Genomic DNA, 7,802 nt, shown 5'->3' with positions numbered 1-7,802 from the left:
AGATTTCCTATTTGACTAGAGAGTACTCTTACAAGGGCTTTTCCACTTGGCTTTAGGGAAAGGTAGGCAAAGTAAATGACTGAAAGTAAATAACTGAAAGTAAATGCAATAAAATGATGATTCAATAGCTAGAGAGGGGCAAAGCCAACATATGCATCTAACCAAGGACCTTGGGGGAAAGGGAAAGCATCAATGTAAAAACTGAAATTTAAATCCTAAATTAAGAATAAACGGGTAGTAAGAAGAGTGAATGAGAGGGGGTGAGAAGACTTATGAAGAAGCCTACTTACCTGAACTTCAATACTTGAACTTGAAAACTTGGTTGAGATTTGAAATACTAGCAACCCTAAAAATGAGATTTGGAATGAACCAAATCTGAAATTGCTAGGCCTGAACAAAACAAATCCAGAAGAGAAAAACTGAACTTAAAAGAGATGCTCCACAGCTTGTTCTTGTCACCTAGAACTAAGCCTAGAACTAGAAATTAAAATTATTACACCTTTGAATAACTTGAATTGCATAAACAAACAGACATAAAAGAATTTGCATTAATTTAATGAAACCAATTTATAAAAATAAAGAACTAAAATTAAAACTAAAAGTAGAGCATAATGAAAACTAGGAGAAGAAGAGAGAACTAGAGGAGAGAAGCACAATAGAAGGATGCCCCTTTAGGGCTTGGAAAATCCTTTTATATAGGGGATAGGGGAATTTTAGTTTCCTAAAAAATGGGATTTTGGACAATTGATTGTGATGAGGTGGAAACTAGGAATTAGGAGAAAAAAGGGAGAGAAAATTAGGGAGAAAGGAGGAGAATGCCCAAGGGTGGATCCCTTGGGCGATTTTGTGAGGTGGAGGGGAGAGAATGGAGAAAAAATAGGAAAGACAATAGGAGAGAGAGAGAATCCCATGATTTTGCTTCTTTTCCTTTTATTTTTTTCCTTCCTATTTTTTCTCTCTTTTCTTCAAACTTGTGAAAAAACCCTCTTGGACGATTTTCTTGTCTTGCTTTGATTTAATCTGAACAATATTTTATTAAAAATTCCATCCATGCCCTTGTCTTTAAGTAGGTGGAAAATAGGAGAGAGAAAATCTTCACACTCCAAAAAAGGAGAAAATCGCCCAAGGGGAAGGAGAGAGAGTGGAGTGCCCTCTATGTGGATCCCTCCTACTTTGTTGGCATATGAAATATTCTCTTGTACCCCTGGGACAGCTGCAGAAGGGCTGACTTGCATCTCGGTTCAGTTCTGGTCCATTATTCTTTTTCTGGCCTGAAAAGAATAATCATGTGTACGGGTGTCTAAATGAATGTGTATTTTTAACGCAACACATCCATCTTGTTCAGAATTTCGTCCTCTTCGCAGCCATGAAAGAAACGAGACCTCTTTATATGTAAAATTGGAGATATGGTACCCGATAGTCCTTAAGGCCTTTAAAATACAAAACTTGCAAAAAGAAAGTAAAATCCAAGGTAACTCCGTTTTAAATATGTAAAAATGCATGCTTTTATACCCTAGATTTCACACATAAATTTGCTCATCACCTGTTGCAAAAGTGCCAATGTTGGTCAACCAGTACCCAGGCAGGAACATGTGAACCATCTATGGATCCATCATAATCTTTGAAGTATGGGTAAAAGCTTTTATGATTACTAGAGATTCTCTCATGTGTTGTGGTACTTGGTGGCTTGAGTAGTATTGGGTACACTTTTATATTTCAACCAGTACAATATTAAAGTAGTGGCTTATAGTCTCACTAGAATGGCCAAAATCATGTAGTATCTTTCGGTTCTTCATATTATGGCCAATGGTTTGTAAGAACATTACCAATTGCTCCTCCACTCGTGTTATTGGGCTATCTCTAAGAAGGTCCCTCTACCGCATCAAATGACTTAGACTAAAGAATGTTTTTCTACTCATTCTTATGATGCTTCGACATGTGCGGTTGGATACACCAATGATTCTCTTTGTCTTGATAAATCCTATGATATGGTTGTTTGCCAAGAAATAATTTTTGTAGTTTTCCACTACTAATGACAGAAAAATCCGCTAAGATAATGAATTTCTAGCGCTTCTCATAAAACATCTCGTCATATTCTTGCCATTGCTCCATTCTTATGTTGATCTACAAATTCACGACGACAGAAACCATCCATTTAACAAATATATATATATATATATTATTAGAGAACCACGTAAGTTCAAACCTAATTTCAATATGAAAATACATGGATTGGTTAATGTGATAGAGAATTAGGCAAGCAAGCATGTCATTGGTGATTAGCATCTCTCTCTCTCATTGGGAGTATCTACCCATTCACTGCAAGATTCTTCCTTTTCCTTTCTCTCACGCCCCCCCCCCCTAAATATGATTACTGATACTCCTCTTTACAATCCTAAGAAAACTACATAAGCAAAAATAATAACCTCAATATGCCAATCATTTCAGCCTAACTCATGCAGTTCTCATTTAAACTACAAAGTGTTGGCTCACTGACAAGAAAACAATAGTCATTGCAATTCTTCCAAAGATAAATTAATTAAACATGCTTTGAATGCAAATAACATGGCCATAACAAATTATAAATATTAGATGAAACTAGAGAAGGAATAAGCCATGCAGAGATATCAGGAAGGAGGTATGTTGACCCAGCCCAGCTAATAAGCCTTTGAGTGGCTCTTGACCCCAGCCTGATTATACTACCTCAATCTACTTGGGCAATAATTACTGAACTAGGCCTATAACGACAAATGATGTTATTAAATAGTTCATAGTAAAACCAGGGATTTGACTAAAGAAAGTTGGGGTTTAGGGTTAGGTCGTCTTTTTTTTAGCCTTGTTAGATTTGCACCCCTAGTAGTCATAGATGCTCCACTTAAGACAACACAATCATTCAAGGATATTGTTGACAATTGTTACTTTTTGCGGGAAATTTATTGGTGTACATCTACAGTTGCATGACTTGGCCTGGTACAGAAGTATTTGGTGGCAAGGATTGTTTGAGTGGAGGATAAAGACTAGAGAGAGACAGGATTTTACTTCTAACTCTTTATAACTTCCTTCTTTTACCTTATGTTGGCCCTTTACTCATTCTCATTCATCTAAACTATTTTGTTGCTTCTGCATTTAGAAGTAAAAGGCTAATGGTAGATTAAGACTTAAATATTTTTAATGCAAACAAGAATGGTAAAATCTGTAAGCATTTACTTCTTTGACTTTCCTGGTTCAACTTTTCTATAACATATTTGAGGAATGTAGAACTGTAATAGCTCTTGTAAAACAATGCCCATAAGTAGATCCCACACCCAATCAAATCGACACAAAATATTTCACAAAAATAATTGAAACTTGGGGTGATTAATACTGAGTTGCAGAAGCTTCCTACCTGAGATACAAATACCACTGTAGAATCTTATTTTTTCCCATTCCCTTGCTTCCTATGCCAGTAAGTTAAAATTTTCTTGATACCACCTTCCCCTCTTTTATAACTTTTTTCATTTCCCTCTCATTTAATCCCAATCCATGTAACAAAGATTCAATAATACCTCTCTCCCCGTTCCATACACTTCATGTTTAAGGTGGGGTTACACCAAATTGCCCCATATTTGAAATTTCTTTTTTTTCTGGGGGTGGGGGAGGGGGATTAAGAAATTAGTCCATTGCAGTAGTCCATGTATTCATTTAATAATCCTTATAATGTCTAAATCAGTACCTCAGGGGAGGGAGGGATTACGTATTTGTAAAATTAGTCCATTACAATAGTTCATGTATTCTTTTAATAATCCTTATAATGTCTAAATAACCTCCTTTTTGTCTTTAGATAGTACATATAAGTATTAGGACGAATGCATACAATTCCAAGTCAATATTCATTTTTTAGCCACCTTAATTTAGTGTTTTCTTTGGACATACAATTTGTAAAAAATTAGTTCATACATAGTTTGTGTGGTGATTCTTACAATACCCACAACAATAGCTTAGTTAATTAAATTTTGTTTACTTCCATATGCATTAACATCCCTAAAAATGGGTTCAAAATCAAGCACATTCACAAGGCTGCACTTTAAAATGTTGCAAGTTTCATTATTTAACTTCCCAAGATCTGGGGAAAGGTGCCAACGTTGGGCAAGGCAAGAGTTCTGAAACTAATGTAATAGGTGCAGTCCAACAAGCGGTACCATCTGCAACCACCTCACACTTACAACCATTTGTGATACAGTCGGATGCTCCTCAGAAGGCTTCCCGCCCAAGGAGGCAATTCACAGAGTTGGGAATGCCTTTGGCCATGATGTATGAGAAGTTGAAAAAGCAGGGTCTCTTGGGGACTATAGCTCCAAGAGTAGTCAATAATCCTCCACCGGCCTGGTACAAGGACTATGAGTACTGCTCTTACCATACTCAGAAGGGACACACCACTGAAATATGCATAAGCCTACGACATGCAGTCCAAGATTTGGTAGACAACGGGACCATTGAGGTCAAAATCAAACAACCTCCAAATGTCACTATCAGTCCACTCCCGGATCATGGGACGATCGATGTGTTGGCAAATGATCGACGAGACTTTGATCCCCGATTCTTCAATCCCACTCACCTCCAGGAACTCCAAGAAGTATCATCTCCAGAGGGAATGTAAGTGGGTGGAGAAATTGTTAGGAGAAATTACATGTGAAAAGACTACCTCTCTCCCCCGAAAATATTAAGGCACATAATCAGTTTCATCAAGGTAGCTCGTCAGAAGGAATGCAACTCTTGGCAAAGGGTAATCTATATGTACTATGCGGATATGCATTTTTATCATCCCATGTCTTATGACTTCGGAGGATCTCACTCCAATCACCTGTACAACCTGGAAGAAGAATTAATAGAAAGTGATCCTACCCAACTCATCAGACCTAGGGCTTGAAAAGGTCACTTGAATGCCTATACCTAAAGGAATATCATGGGAGGAAGGGCTAAAGTCAAGAAGAATCATCGGAAGAGATGTCAAAAGCCAAGGATTAGGTACCGGCTTTCCCTCCTTCATCACCAACCCCATTTAAAGAATCTGCCTCATATCATCCACCTTCACCATTATCTTCATTCTCACCATACCATCCAAGATCGAATGTTCCATCATCATCCTACCATCCTTTGTCTTCATCTGTATACCCCACCTCATACATCACATCCCCTTCGTACTATCCCACCTTATATCCCTCGTCACACTCATGTCATCTCTTAGGTCGGTGGATGACCCATTGAGTCTCGAAGAAGGGTGGATTGGCGGGTATAATTGGAAGAACATCCTGACATTACCAGACGCTCTGGAAGTGACTTCATCAACAGGTTCAGTGAATGTTTGCTGGGGAAGTCAAGAGATAGATCCTACATCCTTGATTCAGATGACAACACCTAGGAGGAGGGTCCCGAAACAATTGAAGAAGTCACAAATGACCTTCTGGGAGCAGTAATGGCATTGGCCATAGGTGAACAAATCAAGGAGCACATTTCCCTAATCCATATAGGGAGTGATACTGAGGCTGATGAGTCTGGTACAGTCAAGCTTCGAGCCCAAGAAACAGAGTCCGATCTATACGTTTTGAGTATTACGAACTTTTGGATGTGGAAGGAATCAGTGACAACGAGGAACCTACCAGTGAAGAAGAGTTCCGCGAAGGGGAAGATTCTGAAAGTTGGGATGATGGTAATGACTGGAGTGCCAATGAAGATGATGAATCAGGATATTACACACCAGGGGATCCAGAAGGATACTCGGTATATGTCATCGGAGGGGATGACCCAATGATTGACCCAACAGATGCCATCTATTCGGCACTCCCCATCCGTATGGAGGAGGATGGCTTCACATCAGTTTCAGTTGATAATGAGGACTTTAATTAAGAGGAGGACGATGATAATGATGTGAACTCTGTGGTGGCACTTAAAGAACAAATGATTGACATTTATGGATGCCTAGACATGATGAAGCTTCACTTAGAGGAAACAAGAAAGATGTTGGGTGACGTAGCCATCAGTGAACGCTACTATGCCAAACAAATGGGATACCTTGAAGAAATAAGGGAAGATGACACGCTGATAGAGGTATGGACGCAGGGTTCCAATGTCTGTCTAATGCGATCAAGAAGGTAAGAGCCGGAGCTCTTGATATTTGTGGAGGACCCCGACTTCCTACTCTAAGCTGGGAAGGAGAATCAGAAGAAGAAGATGATCCCATAGTTGGAATAATCATCATAACAGATAGTGATGATGAGGATCAGTACCCTATGAAAATTATTGTGAAGAAATCCACAAGTGTGATGGAGATCCGAAGTGGGAAGGAGTACAAGGGCAAGTCTTTAGTGGTGGAACAACAAAAAATCAATGGGGCCAAAAGTAGCAATTCAAAGATAGAGCCCAAAAATCCTGTTTTGGCTCATCTCAAGAAGGCACAAGCCAACATCTCAATTTGAGGGTTACTAATGACCTCTCCTTCACATCGTGAACTGTTATGTTCTCAAATCCCTAACCAATGTATAGGTATCCATCAAGACTAACCCAGTACAGCTCTTGCAAATAGTAGGGGCAACATATGCGGTGCAGTCATTGATGCTCACGGATGCAAAATTACCTGCCAAAGGAACCCAACACTACAAAGATTTGTACATAACGGTAGAATATCTTGATAAGATTGTCCCGTAGGTGCTCACTGACAATGAGTTTGCTCTGAATGTATTACCCTTAAGGCCAGCCAAAAGTATCTGTGTTAACATGGAAGAGATGAGGCCATCAAATCAAACAACGTGAGCATATGACAACACTAAAAGGGAGGTTTTTAGAGTTCTTGTAGAAGCTGTAATGATTGGACTGGTAAAATTTGACATTGACTTTCAAATCATTGATATATCGACATTCTTCAACATGCTTCTGGAAAGGTTATGGCTACACCAGGCAAAGGTAGTATCCTCTAGCCTACACCAAAAGGTGAAGTTCATACATGAGGGGAAAGTAATCACCATCTTAGGAGACCACAAGATAGTCAATACTTTGGCCAATATTGAGAAGGGGGAGGACCAAGGAAATGAAGTCTAACTCAGTGGATTTCAAATAGAAGGAACCTGTGTCATCCTTGCTAAAGGAGGCTTTGAAGAAAATTCCCTGACCTATTATGAAGCAATCTGAAGTCCCCTGGTTGGTCAAATGATGAGAAACATGACGTACTTTCTAGGAATGGGACTAAGAAAGTATCATCAAGGTGTGCCAAGGGTGCCAGCCATGGTGGTGAGTCGAGGTAGAAATGGACTAGGAGACATTCCTTAGCCTCAAGACTCGAACAAGGGCAGTAGTAGAAAAAATCGAGAAAAGGGCCATAGGGTATTAAGAATGACTAGAAGGATAGTCGCTTTTTATTACCCCACTCTCAATGGATACTTCGTAAAGGAAGGTGAAGACTTTCCTTTCTGTGAGAGATTGCATTAGTTGAAGAAGAGTTCTTCTTTGAAAATCCTACCATGTTGATCCGGCCTATGGAGGTGACAAGTCTGCGAATCCTCCTAAAAAGAGAATGGGAAGGAAAAGTGAGACTTGCCTAGTGTTTGCATCTTTCCACTGACCTAAAAAATCATATTTTCTCTTTCCTACGAGAAGCACACACATAAGAGTTGTACAAGATCAAGCCTAGGCCCTTCCAAGGAACGAGCATGTATGCCAAGGAAAGAAGAGCATGAAGGATGATGGTTTATGTGTATTGTGCGAGAGTCAACTACAATGGAAAGACCCATGATGGAAGTCAAAGATGTGACCAAGGGATCGGGATGGTTTCA

The sequence above is a fragment of the Macadamia integrifolia genome, chromosome 12 (genome assembly GCF_013358625.1).
Source record: "Macadamia integrifolia cultivar HAES 741 chromosome 12, SCU_Mint_v3, whole genome shotgun sequence".
Lineage (NCBI taxonomy): Eukaryota > Viridiplantae > Streptophyta > Magnoliopsida > Proteales > Proteaceae > Macadamia > Macadamia integrifolia.
Note: the sequence above shows the minus strand (reverse complement) of the source record.